Consider the following 24,278-nt stretch of genomic DNA (forward strand, 5'->3'; position numbering starts at 1 on the left):
GAGATACTTTCTATCATTCCCAGGTATACCAAAAAACAACATAACTGATAAAATATAAACTGATAAAATTACAGTATGCAGAGACTTTACAGGAATCAACTGGTGAAGAGATTTCAAAACTATGAATACCCATATACAGGTTGTTTTGGACTTAGTTGGCAACATATTTAAGGATCTTTAATTCATTAGGAAAGCCATAATCATACACAATCACTACATACAAAAGATTAAAAAAGAGAAAAGTGCTCTTTCCCACTAATCATTCAGTCTATAGGCATTAACTAAGCACCTAGGAATAATATCTAGCCAGGATATGAAAGTATAGAATAATAGCCATTGTCTACTCTTCTCAGTCAGCTATATCGTCTGACTGGTTGGCATCCACGGTCTGCTGGTTGTTAAATAATCTGAGTATCAACCATGTAAGTATTTCCTATCTCTTGGGAATTATGTTAAATACTTATGATAAAGACATTAATGAAATATAATCTCTATCCTCAAGAAACCAAAAGGCAAAACATATAACTCAACAAATTATCACAGTACATTTTAGACAGTAATAGAAGATATATATAGAAGATACTGAGCAAGTATATAGAGTATATATACTCTCTCTATATAGAGTATACATAGAGACAGAGAGAGTATATACAGCAAATATATAGAAGATACTGAGCAAGTACTGATAAAAGCTAGGGTTAATGAAGAAAAATATCTAAGCTGGATTTGGAAGAATCTGTATAAATGGACAAAATAGAGACGAGGACTCTAGACAGAGGAAACAATGAGTAAACAGGCACAGAAACATTAAAGAGAATTGAGTCTCCTTAATAAAACATGTAATTCCAAAGGTGATGAATTTTAAATTATGAAAACAAAAGTGGAAGGAGGTGAAGTAGAGAATTAGGTAAAACCCCAACAAAGAGAAAATGGTGGAGTAGGAAGCACAGGAATCTGTTTGCCATCTAGACAACAGCTGCACTGGCCGAATCTGGCTAATACACCTACTTTGAAACTTTGGAGTTTATTGAAAAGATTACAACTTCCAGGAGAAAATCTGTGGTAAACTGTAGTCACTTTCAGTCAACTTCAGTTTTCAGCACAGTGTCAGCTACTCACCCTCCATCTCTTCCTCTTTGGCGAGCATCACACATGTGTTCCTAAAACAGTTTCACACAACTTGCGGAGGCAAGGGTGGGCAAAAAGGGAAATGCAAATCAAAACTACAAAGCAGTATCACCTCACAACTGTCAGAATGGCTAAAATCAACAACAAAACAAACAAGTGTTGGCAAGGATGTGGAGAAAAAGGAACCTTCATGCACTGTTTGTGGGAATGAAAACTGGTGCAGCCGCTCTGGAAAACAGTACGTAGATTCCTCAAAAATTTAAAAATAGAACTACCCTAGGATTCAACGATTTCATTACTAGGTATTTACCCAAAGAATACAAAAACACTAATTCAAAGATATGCATGCACCTCTATGTTTATAGCAGCATTATTTACAACAGCCAAATTATGGAAGTGGCCCAAGTGTCTATCAATAGATGAATGGACAAAGAATATGTGGTGTATATATGTATATATACATATATACACACAAACAATGGAATATTATTCATCCATAAAAAAAGAATGAAATCTTGCCATTTGCAATGACATATATGGAGCTAGAAAGTATTATGCTAAATGAAATACGTCAGCCAGAGAAAGACAAATATTATATGATCTCACTCATTTGTAGAATTTAAGAAGCAGGTAAGTAAAGGGGAAAAAAGAGAGACTAACCAAGAGACAGACCATTAACTACCGAGAACAAACTGATGGTGACCAGAGGGGAGGTGGGGGGGAATAAGTGAAATAGGTGATGGGGATTAAGGAGTGCACTTGTGAGGAGCACCAGGTGATGTATGGAAATGCTGAATCACTGAAACCTAAAACTAATATAACACTGTATGTTAACTAACTGGAATTAAAATAAAAAGCTTAAAAAAGGATCCTATCCTCCAAATATTATGCACCTGTACTCTGATCGTGGATTACTATGTCTGGTCCAAGAGGTATAGACAAAAAGCAGGCGGCCATTACCCCTACTGCTGCAAACACCTGCCTCTCTGGGTGAAGTTACCTCCAGGTAATTTAAAGAGCTGGTGCCCTTTTTCTCCCTTCCTATTGCTTCATTTTTCTCTTTTTCCTCTCTTGGCAGCCAGATATTGAAGACTATAACATTCAAAAGCAAACAATGGTCAGGAAAAATTACAAAATTACTATACATTCCCAGAGAAAGGTGCTGGCTAAGGAAAGACCTGAGAATACCTTAAGTTTATACCTCGGGCTAATCTTTGGCACGGAGACAGCCAATAACAATCAAAAAATAAAAACAATAACCAAAAAAAAAAAAAAGGCAATAAACCCTAAAGAAAAGGGAAACTCTGATTTCCAGAGATACATCATTAGATTCAAATGTTCAATCTCCAACAACAACAACAACACAATCATGAGGCATAAAGAAAAACAGAAAATATTATTCATCCAAAGGAAAAAAAATAGAAACTGTCCATAAAAAGACCTGGTGGAGGATCTAACAGATAAAGGCTTTAAAACAACAATCTTAAAGGGGCGCCTGGGTGGCTCAGTGGGTTAAGCTGCTGCCTTCGGCTCAGGTCATGATCTCAGGGTCCTGGGATCGAGCCCCACATCGGGCTCTCTGCTCGGCAAGGAGCCTGCTTCCTCCTCTCTCTCTGCCTGCCTCTCTGCCTGCTTGTCATCTCTGTCTGTCAAATAAATAAATAAATAAACAATCTTAAAGATGATCAAAGAACTAAAGGAAGGTATAAAGAAAGTCAAGAAAATGATGTGTGAACAAAATGGAAATGTCTATAAAGAAGAAGGAAAAAAAAAAAAAGATCTACATAGAAACCAAAAAGAAATCCTGGAGCTGAAAAGTACAACATCTGATATGAGAAACTCACTAGAGGGAGGAGTCAAAGGGAGATTTGAACAGGGAGAGGAACAAATCAACAAATGGGAAGCTAGGGCAATGGAAATATTGAGTCTGAGGAACAGAAATCAAAAAGAATGAAGAAAAATGAAAAGAACCTGAGGGACATTTAGACACCATCAAAGTGACAAATATATGTATTCTGGATGCCCCGGAAGGAGAAATGAGCAAGAATATTTGAAGAAATAATGGCTGAAAACTTCCCAAATTTGAAGAAAGACATGAATGTAAACATCCAAGAAACTCAACACATTCCAAGTATGATGAACTCAAAGAGACCCACAGCGAGACACATTATAACCAAACCTTCTAAAGCCATAGAAAAAGAAATAATCTTGAAAGGAGCAGCAGACAGGTGGCTTGTCACATACACAGTATCTTCAGTAAGTATCTTCAATAAGATTACTAGAAATTTTCTCATTACAAACTTCAGAAACCAGAAGGCAGTGGGCAGATAAATTCAATGTGCTAAAGGAAAACTGTCAAACAAGAATCCTTTATCCAGAAAAACTGTCAAAAGTGAGAGTGAAACCAATCATTCCCAGATAAACAGAAGGGGGAGTTTGTTACCCCCTTCAAGACATGCTAAAGGGAATCCTGCAGAGTAAAATGGACACTAGACTGTAACTCAAAGTCAAATGAAGAAATAAAGATCGCAATGAAGGTAATTACATGAGAAATTATAAAAGCACATATTATTGTAACAACCTGTGACTCCACTTTTTATTTCCTACATGATTTAAGACATTAATATCTATTTTGTTAATTATTACTCTAAAAGCTAGCATTATCACAACTTCAGGTTGTAATTCCAAATGTTTTCTACATAATTTAAGAGACTACTGCATTTAAAAGAATTGTTAGTTTATATATTTGGGCACATAATACATGAACAGGCAATTCTGTGACATCAACAACGGAAAGGGGCAAAAATGGAGCTGTAATGAGCAGAGATTTTGTATGTCACTGAAGTTAAGCTGGTGAAAATTCAAAATCAGAGTTTTATAACTTTATAACACTAAATGTAATCCCTGTGATAACCACAAAGAAAACAGTTTATACAGGAAAAGGGTATGAAAAAGTGAACGTTTCAGTACAAAAAAAATCAACAAAATACAAAAGACAGTAGTGCAGGAAATGAAGGATAAAGAAGCTATAAGGCATATGGAAAACAAACATCAAAATTAAAGAAGTCCTTCTTAATCGAGAATTACTTTGTAAACGGGTTAAACTCTTCAAAGACAGCTATGTGAAGAATGGATACAATTACATGATCCAACGATATGCTCCATAAGACTCGTTTTAGATCCAAAATCACAAGTAGATTGAAAGTGAAAGGATGGGAAAAGATATTCCATGCAAACAGTAACCAAAAGAGAGCCAGGACAGCAATCCTAACACCACCCCGAATAGACTTTAAATCAGAAAAATTTACAAGAGACAAAGAAGGACATAATATATTAATAAAATCTTCAATAGCAAGACGATAAAACAATTATAGACCATTACATTTCTAATAACGGACCAGCAAAATACATGAAGCAAAAACTGACAGAACTGAAAGGAGAAATAGTTCTACGCCAGTGGTTAGAGACTTCAATACCACACTTTCGAAAACAGACAGAACAAACAGATGAGTAAGGAAATCAAAGACTTGAACACAATAAACCAAGGAGAGTTAAGAGACATATACACAATGCTCCACCCAACAACAATAGCAGACATATTCTCCTCAACTGCACATGGAATATTTTCTAGGGCAGACCACACTGTAGGTCACAAATTAAGTCTCAATAAATTTAAAAAGATAGACAATATGCAAAGTTAGTCTTCCAACCACAAAGGTAGGAAGCTAAAAATCAATAATGAAGAAAAACTGGAAAATTCACACATTTGTGGAAATTAAACAATATTCTCTTATTAAGCAATTGATGGATCAGAGAAGTCACAAGGGAAATTAGAGAATACACAGAGGCAAATGAAAAGAGAAAACTAAATATGTATTTCTTAGTACAAATAACAGTATCACAACCTCACTCATTAGGGAAATGCCAATCAAAACTACTATGAGAAACCACCTCATACCCTTAAGCGTAGCTACTATCAAAAAAACAATAAACAAACAACAAAAACAAAACAAAACAAAACAAGAGAAAAAAACAGAAAATAGCAAGTACTGGTAAGGATGTAGAGAAACTGGAACCCTTGTACACTGTTGGAAGGAATGCAAAAGAGTATAGTCCCTGTGGAAAACAGAATGGCAATTCCTCAAAAAACTAAAAATAGAATTATCATATGATCCAGCAATTCGTCTTCTAGGTATAATCCCAAAAGATTTGAAAGCAGGGCCTTAAGATTGTTTGTAGCAGCAGCATTCATAATAGCTAAACATGGAAGCAACACAATTGTCCATCAACCAGTAAATAAGCACAACACACACACACAGGGGAATATTATTCAGCCTTAGAAAGTGAGGAAATACTGTCATTTGTCACAACAGGAATGAACCATGAAGACATTATGCTAAATGAAATAAGCCAGGCACAAAAAGACAAATACTGTATAATTCCACTTATATGAGTTACTTAAGAGTAGTCAAAATCATAGAGATAGAAAGTAGAAAGGTCATTGCCAGGAGCTGGGGAAGGGAGAATAGAGCAGTTAATGGGTACAGTTTCAATTTTTTTTTAAGATTTTTTTTAAGATTTTATTTATTTATTTGACAGAGAGAGATCACAAGTAGGCAGAGAGACACGCAGAGAGAGAGAGAGAGAGGGAAGCAGGCTCCCTGCTGAGCAGAGAGTCCGATGTGGGACTCGATCCCAGGACCCTGAGATCATGACCTGAGCTCGAAGGCAGTGGCTTAACCCACTGAGCCACCCAGGCGACCCCAGAGTTTCAATTTTTTTTTTTTTTAATATTTTTTTTTTTTTTTAAAGATTCTATTTATTTATTTGACAGAGAGAGATCACAAGCAGGCAGAGAGGCAGGCAGAGAGAGAGAGGAGGAAACAGGCTCCCCGCTGAGCAGAGAGCCCGATGCGGGACTCGATCCCAGGACCCCGAGATCATGACCTGAGCCGAAGGCAGCGGCCCAACCCACTGAGCCACCCAGGCGCCCCAGAGTTTCAATTTTACAAGATAAAAGGAGTTCCAGAGATAGATGATGGTGGTGGTTGCAGAGCATTATGAATGTTTTTTAACACCACTAACCTATGCGCTTAAAAAGTGTCACGATCGTAAATCTTATGTCGGTGTATTTTACCACAATAAAAAAATTTTAAGAACACAACACAAAAAAAATCCCAATGATGATTATATGCCATGATAACTAATTTTCAATAGTAGTGATTAGGTTCTGCTTTACCCTACGCTATCCTAAATATACTTAACCAAGTCAATGGTTCTTGGATGTTCATACACTCTGTCTGGCTGTATTATGGGTTATTTGTAGTGTACTTCTAATGAACATGATCTTACCATTAGTTGGACATTTCCCTGCTTTTTGAACATCACAATAAATTCTAATACTAGGCTATTAGGGTTAACACAACCCTCATTTGGTATCACCTACAACTACATGAGCCTACCCTCAATTCCAAAAAGCACACTGTGCTGGTATTTTTAAAAGGCACACAAAAATACCCCAGCAAATTCTCTCATGATGAATACCTAAAAAGAAATTCTGGACAAAAAGTTAGGCCATCAACCAATGCACATCCTGCTAGCACACACCAGTCCCTGAAACCACTACCTTATCACCTGAAAGCCCAGGTCAGTTACTCTGTGGACAGCAAGAGCTAATGTAGAGCTATTCTTAGAGATCCAACCTGGTCAGCTCCCAGGCCAGCTATACTCTGGTGGGCTCTGGTGGGCATGGATCCAGAATTTGTTGTAATGAAGCACTGAATCTGAATTCCCATCATAGGTTATATTTTCCTTTATTTACTAGGAGGGCTCCAGACCAGAGCATACCTTTCTCCCCCAGGCTCATTTTAATCTAGTTCCACCATCCAATATGATAAGAATGACTCTCAAGAGTGGAACAGACCACAAGATACATGATTATGGCACTTAAAGAGCTAGTCTGCGATGAAAAGAAAGAGACCCTGAGTGAGTACTGTGTTAGATTTAAGGTACTATATTAGGAAACAATCAACAAAACTAAAAGACAATCTACTGAATGGGAGAATATATTTGCAAATGACATATCCAATAAAGAGTTAGTACCCAAATCTATAAAAAACTGATACAACTCAATACACAAAAAACCAAATAATCCAATTCAAAAGTGGGCAGAAGACATGACTAGACATTTCTCCAACATCCAGATGGCCAAGAGACACGTGAAAATATGCTCAACGTCACTCATCATCAGGGAACCACAAATCAAAACTACAATACTACAATGCAATATCACCTCACAACTGTCAGAATGGCTGAAGTCAACGACACAAGAAACAACAGGTGTTGGCAAGGATGCAGAGAAAAAGGAATCCTCATGTACTGTTGGTGGGAATGCAAACTAGTACAGCCACTGTGGAAAACAGCATGGAGATTCCTCAAAAAAATAAAAACAGAATTACCATATGATCCAATAATCTCACTACTGGGTTTTTACCCAAAGAATACAAAAACACTAATTCAAAAAGATACATGCGCCCCTGTGTTTATAGCAGAATTATTTACAATAGCCAAATTATGGAAGCAGTGTCCGTCAAGAGATGAATGGATAAAGAAGTTGTGGTACGTATACACAGTGGACTATTACTCAGCTATAAAAAATAATGAAATCTAGCTACTTGCCACAATATGGATGGATTAGAGGGTATGATGCTAAGAGAAGTAAGTCAGAGAAAGACAAATACCATACAATTTCACTCATATGTGGAATTTAAGAAACCAAACGGAAAAAATGGGACAAACAAACAAACAAAACTCTTAAATATAGAGAACAAATTGATGGTTCCTAGAGGGATGTCGCACAGGACTTGGTATATGGTAGTATATTGGGTGAAACAGGTGAAGGGGATTAAGAGTACACTTACCATGATGAGCACTAAGTAATACGTACAATTGTTGAATCACGGCATTGTACACCTGAAATTAATCTAACACTGTACGTTAATGACAGTGGAATTAAAATTTAATAGTAAACAAATCAATAAATTTTAGAAGAGGAAGTACTATATTTTGTTCCTGGATATGACTGGTCCCTGAGACACAGATTTTAGAAATCCCTCAGAATGCACACTGAAGAATGGGAAGTGCTGACACAGAGATGCCTGTCACAGTCTACTGAACTAACTGAACTGTTCACTTTTCTCTTCTAAGCTCTCTTAATACTAAATGACAGGACCAAATATTGAAAACTTGCATTAACAGAGAAAGAATCACCTGACCAGACGCAGCCATTTTTACACAAGCTCATGCCTGACACTTTTTTTTTTTAATTTTAAATCATAGTGAAACTTAAATCAAAGTGAATGAAATTTAAATCTTTCCACTCTACTTTTAGTTTCACGATGCTATTATCTCTTAAAAATAATAAACTAATTGTCTCATTTTATGTCTTCATTATTTTATCTGCTCATCTGGGGCTGAGGACAGGGGGAAACTAGTGATCTTGGGAAACTATTTCATTCGAGCACTTAATTATTCTTATACTCACAAATCGTTTTGAAATCTGCTATCATATACCAAGTCCTGTGTGACTTACTAGAGATACAGTGATAAAGAAGACAACCCACAGTTCTTTGCTGTGGGGCTTATGATCCAGTGGGGGAGATGGATAATAAATGACCAAATATGCAAGCAGGAAAACTATACCTGTGTGCTTGGGAGACAATGAAGGGCAGGAGGATAGAGAGTAAGTTACAGCCTCCAGAGAGCAGTCAGAGAAGGCTTCCCTGAAGTGACGACAGGTGAAATGACAGCAAAATGCGGATGAGCTCTGCACAGGAAAAGCTGCTGAAATGCATGCCAGGCAGAGGAGAGCAGCATCTGTCAGTGCCTCCAGGGACAGAAATGCCTGCGAAGATAGCAATGATGGGGAGGATGGTATGGGAATGACGCTAAAGAGATAGTCAGAAGCCAGAAAGTGTGTCATCTTCCCTGTACGTCCTCGTAAGAAGTGGTGGGAGAAAGCTCTTAAGGGATACGCACAGAAATTACATAATCCGATTCCGTTTTGGAAAAGATCACCCAAAGAGATGTACGGAGACTGGGTTGGAGAAAGGAAGCAGAGAGATCAATTGGGAGATTATTATAGGAATTCAAGTGAGATATAGAAGCCATGAGGATTGACTGATAAAACTGTTGAGAAGGAAGGGGGAAGAATGAAGAATTATACGTTTTTGGCTCAAGGAACAGGGCATCCAATAATGTTCTCTTTTGAGGGGTACATATTAAGTCTGAGATACCTATTATATATTCCAAGGAGAGATGTCATGGAGAAAATTAGATATATGACTCTAGAGTACAGGTCAGGACTAGAATATGCATTTGGAAAACATTAGTTGGTACAGACTAAATATGTCTCCCCCCCCCCCCAAATTTAGGTTGAATCCTAACCTCCAAGGTGATGATATTAGGAGATGGAGACTTTTGTGGTAATTAAATCATAAGGATGAGGTCCCTGCAAACAGGATTAATTCCCTTATAAAAGGGATCCCTCACTCCTTCAACCATGTGAGGACGCAGCAAAAAGATACTCTGAAACAGAAAGTGAATCCTCACCAGACACTCAATCTGCCAGTGCCTTGATCTTGGACTTGCCAGCCTCTGGAACTGTTAGAAATAAATTTCTATTGTCTATAAGCCACCTAGTCTGTGGTATTTTGTTATAGCAGCCCAGATGGTCTAAGACATTAGTAAGCTGTGCAGATGGTACTTAAAGCCATTGGGATTTCCCATATTCTACTTTCTAATCCTTAGAATTTGGTTCACATTCAGTTGATCTTTAGATGAAATGGAGGCCAGTTCTGAGGAATACAAGCCTAATAATTCATAATACGCTCCTGCTCAGAAAGGCCTATAGGTTTCTGTTCTAGCTAAATAGTGTCCCTAGTATAAAAAATAAATATATAAAACTTTCATAGGAATCATTTTTAGTGATAAAACTTGATTTGAGAACACTAATATTATGCTTCATGAATACCCTAGATTTCCCCAAAATATACCACAATGTTTTTCCATATAAAAGCCCATTCTCAGATTAAAATCAATCGAGAACCCAAATTGAGTGAAACCTGGAATAACTCTAAAGAGAATAGGTTTGCCAGAGTCAGTCTAGCCAAGTCCTAATTGCTCACAATAGGTGAAAATTAGTCGATCATAAGGTCTAAAAAACAAAAATCAAAGCTACAATCTCTTCAATGCCAGACTACAGTTTCATGTTTACTCACATTGTTAAAGGACTTCGGTAAGTCATTTCTTATAAATGACTAGACTTGAAACAAGCATAATTTCAAACCTAGTGAAGTGGTCAGGTCTACTCTTGTTAGTGACAAAATGGAACAAGCTATTTCCTGTTGGACCATTCTCTTCTTTACGACATGGCTCTATAAGGAACAGCTTTGATGTAAACACACACACACACACACACACACACACACATATAAAATCCATTGTTTTTTAGACATTAAAATATAAAATTAGGGATGCCTGGGTGGCTCAGTTGGTTAAGCCTATGCCTTCGGCTCAGGTCATGATTCTAGCGTCCTGGGATCGAGTCCCACATCGGGCTCCTTGTTGGGCAGGGAGCCTGCTTCTCCCTCTGCCTCTGCCTGCCATTCTGTCTGCCTGTGCTCGCTCTCTCTCTCTCTCTCTCAGACAAATAAATAAATAAAATCTTTAAATACATATATATAATTAAAAATAAAATATAAATATAAAAATAAATATAAAATATAAAAATAAATATAAAATATTATAAAATATATAATTAAATTTCATTTCATTTCATTAAAATGAAAATTAGTCTAGATAACAATGTATAAACGATAGCAAGTTTAAATGAAAAGCTCATTACACAGGGAAGGAAAAGCTGAGAGACCACAAAGGAAAATGAGAGTTACAAACCAGAGTAGTATGCTCAAAGACCGACGCCGTGTAGTTTAAGACTTTAACACCTACGCAGGAACCACACAAAGACCAAAAACTAAAGCCCAGTGTCTACACAGGTTAAGGAGCTGAATCATACGATCTACGTTGAGGCACAATGCAGGCTACTGAGAACTCTGTGCTTTCAGTGAAGGGGTAAGCTAGAAAAATTTTGCATACTGACAGGGAAAGCACGATAAGTGCCTCTCTGCTTACACGCTCGACTAACAAAGATGTTCCCCCTGATAATTCAAAACATTGTCCTGCACTTCACACAGGTTTACTATTTGCAACATGGTCCAGGAACCCACAAACCCATTTAGTCCAAGTTCTCAATCCCGCAAACATATGCTTCAAGAATATGGATGAAATGGGGACATTTTCAGACAAAACATAAGCTGACGTCTGGGATCTCCAGCAGACCTGCTAAAAGAAGTGTTACAGATTTGGGCTGAAAGAAAAGGTATGTTTCTATAAGAGGGAATAAAGAACACCAGAAAGAATAAATGCTAGTAAAAGTCTGTTGTTTAAATTTATTTATATATACATATACAGACATATACAAAATTATTTTTAAAAACTATTGACTACTTACTGCTATTTTTAATAGCAATGTAATGTGGGTATTTAGTATATACAGATAAGGTACAGAGAGCAGGAGGGTGGTCATTAAAAGTAACCTGGGGCACCTGGGTGACTCAGTTCGTTCAGTGACTGCCTTCGGCTCAGGTCATGATCCCAAGATCCTGGGATCCAGTCCCACATCGGGCCTCCCTGCTCAGCGTGGAGGTTGCTCTCTCAGAGAGAGAGTTGCCCCTCTCCCTGCTTGTACTGTCTCTCTCTCTCTCTCCCTCTATCAAATAAATAAATAAAATCTTTTTTAAAAAATTTAAAATAAAAGAAAGTAACCTGATGTAAGACTCTCAAAATATTCACAAAGTAAAAGAATATTTTCAAAGTGGACTGTGATATGCTAAAGACATATACCATAATCTCTTGAGCAATCCATTAAAAATGTCAGAAAGAGACACAACTGAAAAGTCAATAGAGGTAAGGAAATAAACAATGAAAAAAAAAAATCACTTGATATTCCCCAAAGGAGACAAGAGAGAAGAAACAGAGGAACAAAGAAAAGGGAGGACAAAGAGAGAAAAAAAAAAAAAGCAATAGACTTGAATATATCAATAATTACATTAAATGTTAATACACTCATTAAAAGCAGAGATTACCAGACAGGATACAAAAAGCCAGACCCAACTAGATGTTGTTTATAAGAAATTCATCTCAAACATAAGACCTGTTGAGTACTTTTTTACTTATTTTATCACTTAACGGAGGGAGGGGTGCTGAAGTCCCACAGCTCTGTGGATTTGTCTACTTTTCTCTTTAAAACTGCAGATAAGGACAAAGACAGGTTCAAAGTAAAAAGGATGGGAAAAGATTTACCAGGAAAACACTAAGCATAAGAAAGCTGGTGTGGCTTTATTAATATCAGGAAAAGTGGACATCAAAATTGAGTGCTACCAAACATAAAGAGAAGCACTACATGATAATAAAAGATCAACTCATCAAAAAACATGATATTCACCTTCACAATCTTGAATGTGCCTTAATAATAAAGTTCTCAAACAGATGACACAAAATTTAAAGTATGAAAGAGAAAAGTAAATAAATCCACAGTGAAGACGCTTTAACCCCTCTTCCCTCATTAACTTATTTCACAAAATACCAGCAAGAATTTAAGTTTTGAACCATGCCGTTAACCAATTTGATCTAACTGATATGTATGGAACAATATATTGAACAACATCAGAAAGAACAATCCCCAGTCACATGGATCATTCTCTAAGCAGAACCACAGAACCAAAGGAATAACAAATTCCAAAGGAATAACATCTCAGACAATATGTTCTCTAACTGCAATGGCATTAGATTGGGAATCAACAAGGTAGCTTAAAAAATTCAAATATTTGGAAATAAAGCAACATGTTTTCAAACAACCTATAAATCCAATTTAAAATATCAAAAGGGAAATGTTTAAAATAGTTTAAATCATTAAAATAGTTTAAACTAATGATAAGCACACCTATCAAAATTGATGTGATACAGCTAAAGGAGATATTAAAGAGAAATTTACAATTTTAATGGCTTGCATTAGAAAGGAGGAACAGTATAAAATTAATGAGGTATGCTTCCATTTTAAGATACTAGCAAAGAAAACAAAGTAAACTCAAGTAAACAGGAGAAGGAAATAATGAAGATAGAAAAAAACCCAACCGAACGAAAAGTAAACAAAGCAAAACAAATAAACAAAAAGAAAAGAAACCAAAAATTGATTTACCCCTAGCAAGACTTGTGGAGACAGAGAGAAACAGAGGGTGAGAGAGAAAACACAAGTTCTCAATATCAAGCATGAAGGAGGGGACATCTCTATAGATTATATCACCATTAATGGTTAATAAGTAGATACGATGAACAGCTTTATGGCAACAAATTCAAAAACTTAGATAAAATAAGTAAAGTCCCTCAAAAATAAAACTTAACGAAATACACAATAAGAGGGTGCCTGGGTGGCTCAGAGGGTTAAGCCTATGCCTTCGGCTCAGGTCATGATCTCAAGGTCCTGGAATCAAGTTCCACATTGGGCTCTCCCCTCAGCGGAGAGCCTGCTTCCCCCTCTGCCTCTGCCTATTTGTGACTTCTCTCTCCATGTGTCACGTAAATAAATAGAATCTTAAAAAAAAAAAAAAAAAGAAAGAAAGAAATACACAATAAGAAATAATTGAATGGTTGTATTTCTCTTTAAAAAATCAAACACAAAATTTTTGACCTTCCCTCAGAGAACTCCAGACTCCATTAGCCTCAAAGGTAAATTCTATCAATGTTTAAAGAAGAAATAAAATGAACTTCCGAAATAGAGAAGGAATAAAATCATTCATTTTATGAGGTCAACATAACCTTGAAACCAAAACTAGAAAAGAACACAGATGAACAGAAAAGTATAGAACATTATCCTTCATGAACATCGATGGAGAAGTCCTCAACAAAACACTAGCAAATCAAATCCAAAATTACATGCATATATTTTTAAGAATATTATATCATAACCCAGTGAGTTTTATCCCAAGGATGCATGATCGCTTATGAAAATCCAAGATTTTGATTTACCACATAACAGATTCAAGGAGAAAAATCATGTGATGATATCAGTAACATGTCTCAGTGACTAGCCTTAGAATTGAACCTGGCCAGAAGGTAGCAGAAGACAAGAAAGACAGTTGGATGATTTACAGCCATTAAAGAACAAAAAATAGGAAATTGGTAGGTCAAGAAAGCTCTGATAAAACTGAGTTAAATCTGCAACAGAAATAGAAAATCTGCTTGCACAGGAGTCTTGGGGGTAGGAGGAAGAACTTGAAAGCAATCATACAATTATAAAGTAAATTTTAAAATACAAAAATATGACAAGTTATTTTAGTTATTTAAGTGAATAAATTTTTATTTTACATTCTTCTGAAGGTTCTGGCTAATGCAATTAAACAAGAGAAATCATATAGGAGGATATAGATTATATTATTTTCATATGGTTTTATATTGTTAAAACTCAAAAGAAACAAATGACAAACTCTGAGAAGCAATATAATTCAGAAAGGTGACTATGTACAATAACATACAAAAATCAATATATTCCTATATAAAAATAAGTGAAAAAAGTAATAAAACATTTCATCTATAACTTTAAAATAAAATTATTGAGAAGTACACAAAATTAATATAAATACTACTGAGGGATATAAATCAAAAACCATATTCTAATTTTGAATATAATGACTTCATATCATATAGATGACAATTCTTCCCAAATTTATTTGTGATTAAATAAGATTATGGTTTATTTAGGACTAAACAAATTGATTCTAACATACAGAAGGAAAAACAAACAAGCAAGTATAGCCAGGAGAAAACCTTGTAACCTTGGAGCAGAAAAGAATACCTTATAATAAAAAAAGCATTAACCAATAAAGAAAAAGCTAATAAACTGGAGTTCCTCAAAATTAAATTTTTCCGTTCTCCAAAATATACAATTAAAAACTGAAAAAGCAAGCCATGGAGAGGGAGAAAATATTCTTAATACATATATCAGATACTTGTATCTAGAGTATAGAGAAAATTCTTGCAAATCAATAATGAAAAGACAATAGGCAAAAGATGTAAGAAGACATTTCACGAAAGAAGTAATAGGAATGGCCAATAAACACTAATGATGCTCAACATCATTAGACATTCAGGAAATAAAAATAAAAACCGAAACACTTTGTGCTCACACCAAATGCTATAAGGTTGTGGAGTAACTAAAACTTTCATATATTGTTCATGGAAGTGTAAAATCGTACATGAACTTTGGAAAACTATTTGTAATAGGAGTTCAATGTATATCTCACTTTTCACAACTCTGCTCTTCAGTATTTATCAAAGAGAAATAAAATTATATGCCCACGAAAGACCTGGAATAATATTTATAGCATCTCTGTATTTTGTATTAAAGGGAATCTAGGAAGTAGTCCTTTGGATTTTCAGTAACACCTCGTTAGTTACAAATATTCATCATTTTTACTCATTAGATTAAAACCAAATGTGTCAATTCAAATGGGATTCTCCTATCCCCCCTTCCTTCTTGGGTTCCATCCTCCCTATGTTTCCTGACACAGTATCAGAGAAATAAACAGCTCTTTCAGATATATGACAGAACCTGTCTTTATCTTTAAAAATATAAATCCCACCTCTATGTTTTTATATACTTTAAGTTTTAGAAACACTTGAAACAACATTTGGAAAATAAATGCATTGTCTTAAAACACAGTATGGCCAAAAGTGATAATATATAAGCTATCCTTCTTTATCTTCTAAGACATATATCACTTTGCAGTGAACTTTCTATACAAGCTGTTTCTAAATGATCATGTGAAAAACACGCAAAGTTATCATATAATTCTGTAAAAGGGAATGAAACTTTGGAGTTTATTTTCCTTTTCTAGCCCTTTGTCCTCTGGCTCTGTATTTTAAAACATGCTGAAACTTCCAGTGTCTGGTAAAACATCTTGCTTCAATATGAAAACATAATAATAAAAGTACTTTTGATGATTTTAGGACCTAAACACAATACAGAGCTTTCCTCTTGAGAGCAGGACGAAGAGAAGGAAATACAAGCAGCTTCTAAATATGAAAAGATGCTCAACATCATTCACCATAAGATAAGTGCAAGGTAAAATTACAGTCAACTTGGTAAAGATAAAAAAGATGGATATATCGTGTAATCAAGAATGTGAGAACCAGCACCCTCACATACGTAGTGGAAATATAAATTCATGCAAGCTTTAGAGAGGGCAATTTGGCATACTGAGCAAAATTTCAAATGTTTTGCAGTTCCATCTCAAGGAATTTATTCTACAGCAATATTTGCATATATGCAATGCGACATATGTTAAAAATGGGTTTATAATAGCAAGAGATCATATATAATCTGATTAAATAAACTGTGGCATATCCATACATGTAATAATGGATTCATTAAGATAAATGTGATAGGGGATGCCTGGGTGGCTCAGTTGGTTAAGCAGCTGCCTTCGGCTCAGGTCATGATCCCAGCGTCCTGGGATCAAGTTCCACATTGGGCTCCTTGCTCGGCAGGGAGCCTGCTTCTCCCTCTGCCTCTGCCTGCCATTCTGTCTGCCTGTGCTGGCTCACTCTCTCTCTCTCTCTCTCTCTCTGATAAATAAATAAAATCTTTAAAAAAAAAAAAAAGATAAATGTGATAATTCCATATGTATCAATATGGGAAAATATCCAAGCTATATAAGTAAGAGATTAAAATTAAAAGTGCAGAATATTTGTGTAAAAACTGTATGCCTCCCCCCCAAAAAATAAAAAAATAAAAACTGTATGGCCATCAATATATCTCACAGTATATAAAAGAAAATGCTAACTGGCTACCTGTAGAGACAAGAATGGAGATACTGGGAAACTAGGAGACTCAGGGATGGGAAAGAAACTTAGTTTAGCTATCAATGTTTTTTGTATCTTTTGAATTTTGTACCATGCCCCTCGGTTACTTATTCCAATACATAATAACGTTCTTTAAAATAAGTTAAACAACGGTTGGCCGGTTAGCTCAGTTGGTTAGAGCATGGTGCTGATAAAATAAGTTAAACATTGTATATAGTGTAATATGGCGGTGAGGAAGAGCTATATTGTAGAGAGACATCGGAATTGGAGGACTGGATAGGACCAGAGGAAGACGTAAAGGAACTGAAAAGGGCCTTTTGTGTGGGAGGAGCCCTGAGAACAAAGACGGCTGTCGAGGAAGAGGAAAATGGGGGGATCATGAATATAATTCCTAAATGTTTCCTACCGGGGCTAAGGACTCACAAGCAGCTCCATATAAAAAAGAACTGGTCCAGTTTTCACTGCTTTTGTCCTAGTCAGACAAATTAATCCAGGGCCTTCAGAGACCTAAGGAAGCCCAACAGAGGAAGAACATATCCAGGACAGTTAGATCATTACTGGACCCAATGACTATCACAGGGCCATCACCAAACCAATTATCATATACTGTTCTATTTCATGTTAAAATATAATATGTTAAAATATATAAAAGTATAAAAGTATAAAGTATATAAAATATAATATGTTAAAATATAATAGATTCTCTTATTTTTTTTAATATGATAATGGGTTTTATTTCCCTTTGCACTCAGGAAGGAGGGTCCTCAGAGTCCTGGGGAAAGAATCAATAATCAAAGGTAGGGTAGGCACTGTTCTTGTATACTTATTTATTGCCCCCATATTTTTTTCTCTCCTTTTTTTTTTTTTTTTTTTTTTTTTTGGTTTATATCTAAATTCCAGTTAGGTAACATACAGTGTAATATTACCTTCAGATGTACTTTCAGGTGTATAAGATAGTGATTCAACGCTTACATACAATTCCCTACAATTCACTGCCATTAAGTGCTCTCCTTAATCCCTATCATCTATTTAACCCATATTCCCTCCTCCCTTCCCTCTGGAAACTGGCAGTTTTTTCTCAAGAATTAAGAGTCTCTTTCTTGGTTTGCCTCTCTTTTTTTCCTCTCCCTTTGCTCATCTGTATTGTTTTCAAACGTGAATAAAATCATTATGGTATTTGTCTTTCTCGATTGAATTATTTCACTTAGCATAATACTATCTAGTTCTACCCATGCCATTGCCCTGAATAGCCAAAGGAACCTCAAAAAAGAAAAACTAAGATGGAGCCATCATAATTCCAGACTTAAGTTATATTATATTAAGTTATATTAAATTACATTATAAAGCTGTACTGATCAAAACAGTATGGTACTGGCACAAAAATAAACACATAGATCAATGGAACAGAACTGAAAAACAGAAATGAACCCACAACTATATGGTCAATTTATCTTTGACAAAGCAGGAAAGACTATGCAATGGGGGAAAAAAAATAGTCTTCAACAATTGATGTTGGGAAAACTGAACAGCAACATGCAAAGAGATGAAACTGGACTACTTTCTTACCATCAAACACACAAATAAATTTAAAATGGACCTAAATGTGAGACATGAAACCATAAAAATCCTAAAGGAGAACACAGGCAGTACCAGCTTTGACATCGTCTATAGCAACTTCTTTCTAGAAATGAAATGTTTCCCTTCCCAGAGGCAAGGGAAACAAAAGCAAAAATAAAATTGTTGGGACTTCATCAAAATAAAAAGTTTCGCACAGCAAAGTAAAACAATCAACAAAACTAAAAGGCAGCCTACAGAATGGGAGAAGACATTTGCCAATGACATATCTGATCAAGGGTTAGTATCTAAAATCTACAAAGAATTTATCAAACTCAACACCCCAAAAATGAATAATCTAGTTAAGAAATGGGCAGAAGACATGAATAGACATTTTTCCAAAGAAGACACACAGATAGCCAGCAGACACAGGAAAAGATGTTGAACATCATTGATAATCAAGGAAATACAGATCAAAACCAAATGAGGTATCACCTCACACCTGCCAGAATGACTAAAATCAACGGCACAAGAAACAGATGTTGATGAGGATGTGGAAGAAAGGGGAACCGTCTTACACTGTTGGTGGGAATGCAAAGTAGTGTAACCACGGTGGAAAATGGTATAGAGATTCCTCAGAAAGTTAAAAACAGAACTACCCTATGACCCAACAATCACACTACTAGGTATTTACTCAAAGAATAAAAAAAAAAAAAAAAAAAAAGAATTCAAAGGCGTACATGCAGCCTGACCCTTACAGCAGCAGCATCTACAATAGCCAAATTATGGAAACAGCCCAAGTGTCCATCAATAGATGAATGGATAAAGATGTGGTATCTATATTTAATGGACTATTACTTAGCCATAAAAAATATTTTTTAAAAAAAGAATCTTACCTGCATTTTAGAGATGAGGAAAGTAAGGCTTATAGTAGTGATGTAACTGCCCCAAATAATATAGTTAGTAACGTGACAGAGGCTGGCTTTAAACTTGGGCATTCTGCAAGTAGAATTTTTGTTCTTAACCATTTTGTGTTGCATCCCACCTCAGACCCTATTAGGACTCCCACCACTCAATGTTAATAGAAGCTGTCATGAGAATGAAATGATACACAATGAAAAGTTTATCACAACGCTCTTTATACACAACGATTGTTCAATAAAGTTAGTGAACACCCCTTTCTTGGTATCCTAAAAGCTCTTCAAACTCCGTACCGCTGTAACTACAATCACTGCCATCCCTTCTTGCCCCAAATATGCCCTCTATCTTCCACAAGCTGGCTTCAGCACAAATATCTTCATTCAATGCAAAAATCTAGTTGCAATCCTATACTACTCTTTTTCATCCTCTCTATTCAACCACTGAACTTCTCATTTTTAACTCTCAACTCTCACGTCACTTAACTCTCAACTCTGATCCCATAGTAGAGCCAATGACACTCTCTCCTATTTCAGGAGCTCATAAGCTCTCATCTATGGCACTTGGTGTAATTACGGGAGCCTCACAGAGGATCAAGAAACAGGGCTCCTTTCAGTTGTAGATTCAACAGAATGGAAGACCTGATTGGAATGATTGGATCAAAGCAAAAGTTAGCTACAGGTGGAGAAGTAGCAAAATACATAATCAAAATGTACGACCTGTCTCTGCTCCCAAAAAGTTAGCTATGCTGCAACTGTAACTATACCTCGTGATCTCTCTAACTTCTTTTGATCTCTATCAAAGCCAAACTAAGAGTCATTTTAAATAAGTTCTTATTAGTAACATGACCTTCCCAAACCTCCAACATGTTATAGTTACCAGTATTTTCACTTGTCCCATATATTCTTTATAATTTCCCTGTAGGATATTTTATCCTACAGATATGGCATTTCACAGAATTTCCACAATGTGAGTTTTAATCCCTTTTTATAAGAGACCTAAATGAGATTCCCAAAGTTCATTTGCCCACTTAACCAAAACTAGGCAACTGATCAGGTGAATGATTTTTAATATTATAAATTTTTCACTGAATTTTGAATATATAATATATCCAAGTAAATATTCAGCAGTCCCTATATTTTTTATTGATGTGACTTTTATCCCTATCTTTTAAATTATGCACAATATTTTCCCAGCTCTACAATTTCCCCTAATCAAAACTCTTCTTGCCTTTTTTTCAGTTGAAGTATAATTAGCATACAATGTTATATTAGTTACAGCTGTACAATATATTGATTTGACAATTCTATACATTATTCAGTGCTTACCACTGTAAGTGTAGTCACCATCTGTCACTATACAATGTAATTACAATATTATTATTTCCCCTATGTCGTACTTTTCATCTCTGTGACTTACTTATTTTGTAACTGGAAGCCTGTATCTCTTAATCCCCTTTACCACCCATTCCCTTCAGCTCTCCCTGTTTTCTAAATGCATTTTTCCATATTTCTGTTGTAAGGTATGTCATCTAAATAATACTGTTCAAAATACTTCTATTTTGCTAACAAAAACTTTGGAGGCTTGAATAGTATTCTTACTGAAAAAGTACAAATTCTGGTCTTTGTCAGACTTATAAGAGGCAGCATAGTGGTAGCATTTTAACTTATGATTCTATTATAAAAGTTGGCCCTAGGGACGCCTGGGTGGCTCAGTTGGTTGGGCAGCTGCCTTCAGCTCAGGTCATGATCCCAGCGTCCTGGGATCGAGTCCCACATCGGGATCCTTGCTCTACAGGGAGCCTGCTTCTCCCTCTGACTCTGCCTTCCACTCTGTCTGCCTGTGCTCGCTCTCTCTCTGACAAATAAATAAATAAAATCTTTAAAAAAAAAAAAAGTTGGCCCTAACAGAGCTCTTCTATTAAATTTCTAGAACAATTTCATTAATATCATATACATGTTATTTTATTATCAAATAGAAATGCAGAAGCAAATAAGTTAATTTATTACTGTTAAGACAGTATCTATTGAAATGCAGCTCTGTACAGCTATTGCCCAGATGAAATGGAACAAATATACTATAAACATACTTTCTTGTTGAACTCCAACTCCAAATGAGAACTACAATCAGCAGCTAGATGAAAATGTAGGTATGATAGCCTCAATAACAAGCTTAAATCAGAAAAAGCATCAAATTTCAGGGAAAACCAAGCACTTTGTTCTGAATATCACAGCTACAGCTGCAACCCAACAGATAACTTTTCTGCTTCTGAAATGTGAGAGACACTACACATCACATGTCATCCTTCCACACCTTTCATTTCAGTAACAATAACCACAAGTAACACTGGCATCCTAAGAGAAGTCATCACTGTCATAAAAAAAGAAAGAGGATCCTCATTAAAGTGGTCTTTATATAAATAATAATATTATCACTAGACAGTGAAATGAGCATCACTTTGTTCCCAAAGCTATAATTTCATTTTACTCTCACTAGACATGAATAGGTCAATGTTTATTACAAGATAAACAGAGATATGTTCTAACCTATGGCAAATAATTTACCATAGAGCTTTAGTTTCCTTATTTGTTCCACACAATTTTCAAAGAAACACCCAAATTATATTTTAAAAAATAATTCAATCCCTTTTTCTTTGATTCCATGTGAAATAGGATAAATTCATATTTAAGAAAATATTCTCTCTAAAACCAACATATTCACATTAATTTGCTATTTGTAACCTGAGATAATTCATATATAATATATAAGCAGACATGTTAAGTGACCCTAAGTCTTCAAACACTTACAGAGGCAAAAGCAAATAGATGAGTATCTAGACAGTGATCAACACATATTTCTTTCTTCCAGTTCCATATTTCTGAAGAACACTCTGGATGTTTATAGGGTTTCCCTGCTGCACAATACATCTCTACTAAGGTTTCCATTAGGAATGCTTTTGTCTATAAGTAACAGAAAATCTGACTTCTAGTGACAAGAATTAATTGAGGTTGGGTACTTCTCTCACATTGAAGAAAGCTGTCCAATACTATTAAACCAGGAGCTCAGAAAAGGTCATGCACCTCATGATTCCAATACTCTTGGCTTTTCCCTCATCTTCACGAGGGCTGGTAAAGCCCAAGATAACACTTCTGCATTAAAAGGTAATGCCACTTAAAAAAAAAAAAAAAAAAGGTAGTGCCAGCTACATCTTTCATTCTTTATCATGACTTTCTAGAAGCTCTCATAAATTTTCTTACACCTCATTTCCTAGAACTGTGTCACAGCCACAGAACTGTGTCCCAGTTGCAGATAAATCTAGAAATTTTTATATTTTTCAGGTCCTCCCATTGGGGACTGCAAGAGATAAAGAAGTCAGGCTAGCCATTGAACAGGTTCTAGAACAGTCTGCTTTTCAACTAGCCAACAGTCCACATGTGTGTGTACATATATACATACACACATGTTTATATGTATACATATATATGAATGCATTAAAATGTATGTATATGTGTACACACACAAACACACACACGTATACACATTACTCATAATCCATTTCGCTCCCTCCCAAAAGGAGACAGTCCCAAAGTCTCATCTACTTACAAAATCTGGCTCTGAATCCAGGATCTCTGAGGTAGAGCAAATCTTTCCACCAAGGTCAAGTGTACCTCATTGTAAAACACTGACTACACACTGAAAGACAAGTTACCTGTTCCCAATACACTCAACACACGATGATGGAGAAAGAACAGAGGGACCGCAACAGAAACTCTCGTCCAAAACAGGAAGAATCAGAAAGATACAGTGGTCAACTGTATAGCACCCAGCAATCCCTCCATAGACATACCTTCATTTCTTTGGTCACCCTATCTGGTAGCTCCTGGTTCAACTGTCTCCCTTGACTGTGGTCATTCATGTCCCCTTGTTCTGCCCTTTAGGAGGGTGTCCCTTGTCCATTATTCTCCTGGGCTGCATAAGAGACTGGCCCTGGCGAGTGTAGCTTTCCTGCATTCTGAGTGTAGCTTTCCTGCATCCATGACTAGTTTACACATCACACGGCTACTGTGAGGTCAGGGTAGTGCCTTAAAGGCTGACTAGTCACGGGACGTTTGCTACCCACGCTTGGGGTTTCTTTAGCCACTAGCTATATATGGCTATTTAAATTTAATTAAAATTAAATAAAATTTCCGTTACAGTTCTTCAGCCACACTCATCACATTTCACAGTTTCAATAGCTACCTGCGACAAGAACCTTCTGCATTGATGTTAAAGATACAAAACACTGTCATCATTGGTGAAAGTTCTATTAAACAGGGCTACATAAAAGAGTGTCATTAAAAAGTCCTGTTGAATTTTATTTGCAATGTTCCAAACCCACATAAAATTCACATACTTTTATCTGTTAGCCTCTCTATGGTTTAAAATACAAACTGTTATATTATGAAATCTTGTCAGTACATGAACATCATTTAGGTAGCTAAGTTATCACTGAAAGTCTCATTTCTGGGATAGGTGTCAGAATTCATTATGAAAACTACAGATAACAAACTATTATGTAGCCTGTGTTAACTCTGCACATAAAAGTAGCACGAGAGATTCTAAAGGTTTTGAATTGCCTGACTTACACTAATAAAGTTGGCTGGTGGAAAGCTGGTGGGTTCTCTAGGGAACCTGCCCTGAATTGAGGATGATGTACAGTC

General features: G+C 35.9%; 1 protein-coding gene across 38 annotated transcripts in view; it reads right to left on the reverse strand.

Annotated features, from left to right (window-relative positions):
* RIMS2 (regulating synaptic membrane exocytosis 2) overlaps positions 1-24,278 on the reverse strand; it is a 603,997-nt gene that overhangs the window by 439,129 nt on the left and 140,590 nt on the right. The gene's annotated exons all lie outside the window — the stretch shown is intronic.

Source organism: Mustela lutreola, chromosome 3, assembly GCF_030435805.1.
Source record: "Mustela lutreola isolate mMusLut2 chromosome 3, mMusLut2.pri, whole genome shotgun sequence".
Classification (NCBI taxonomy): domain Eukaryota; kingdom Metazoa; phylum Chordata; class Mammalia; order Carnivora; family Mustelidae; genus Mustela; species Mustela lutreola.